This window comes from Chrysochloris asiatica, unplaced genomic scaffold, assembly GCF_000296735.1.
Source record: "Chrysochloris asiatica unplaced genomic scaffold, ChrAsi1.0 scaffold00033, whole genome shotgun sequence".
In the NCBI taxonomy this organism is placed as follows: domain Eukaryota; kingdom Metazoa; phylum Chordata; class Mammalia; order Afrosoricida; family Chrysochloridae; genus Chrysochloris; species Chrysochloris asiatica.
The window spans coordinates 19,803,111-19,804,247 of record NW_006408551.1 but is presented as its reverse complement, the minus strand read 5'-3'; positions in this window follow the sequence as shown (position 1 = coordinate 19,804,247).

Here is a 1,137-nt window from a genome sequence, read left to right as displayed (position 1 = left end):
AAGTATGATGGTTATGTGCTGTGGAGTAGGTTCCAACTCATTGTGACCCTGTATAGGATTTCCAAGGCTATGAATTTTTATGGGAGCAGAAAGCCTCATCATTCTCCCATGGAGCTGCTGGTCATTTTGAACTACTGATCTTAAGATTAGCAACCCGACTGGTAACCACTATACTACCAGAGCTTCTTGTTACCACATATAGGGGTCAAGATGTACAACACATTTTTTAGGGGAGACACATTTTAATCCATTACTGTGACGTTGGGCAACTCACTTATCCACTCTCAGTCACAGCTTGCTCATAGTAAACTAGAGCAACCAAGATTTCCTCTACCCCTTACAGAAGCACTGGTAACACCAAGTAAGGGGATTGCTTCCTGTAAACCAAAATCAAACCAGGTGCCATCAAGTTCATTCCAACTCACAGTGACCTCATGCTTGTCAGAGAAGAACTGTACTCCACAGGGTTTTAAATGGCGGATGGTTTTGGAAATAAATTGCCAGACTACTCATCTGAGCTCTCTCTCACTGCACTTGGACCTTCTTTGTGAAGCACTATGTAAAATAGACGGACACCAAGTGTGGTAAAGTGGAGTGTAAGTGAAAAAGAGGAGGAGCTTCAGTGAGCTGAATTGACACAGGGGCAGCAGTCATGGGTTGAAGCACAACAACAGTTGTGAGGGGGGCACAGGACCAGGCGGTGTTTTGTTCTGATGTGCATAGGGTCACTATGAATCAGAACTGATCAATGGCACCTAACAATAACAACGTCAAAGCAGATATTAATATACCAGGCTATAAAATATCATGAAATTTTAAGTTTTAATATTCTGTAGGGTCTTTCCTTTTGTTCATTCCTCCCTTTTTCCTTAGGCCACTCCCCCAGCTCTTATTTTCTGCAATGTCCACCCACAAGCCTCAGACCTTCCTTGCTTTCAGTCTGGTGAGAGCCACACAGCTAGCAGGAGACACGTCAGCTTTGGCATCCTTCTACAAGCTGTATGCCAGTGGGTACATGATGAAATTTCCCTGAACTCTACTTGGAGCAATACCACCTGCTTGAAGACTTAGTCTGACTGGTCAGAGTAGGCACCATTCTTGGCCCTGTGTAAACACCAGAAACGGAATCTTCTAATC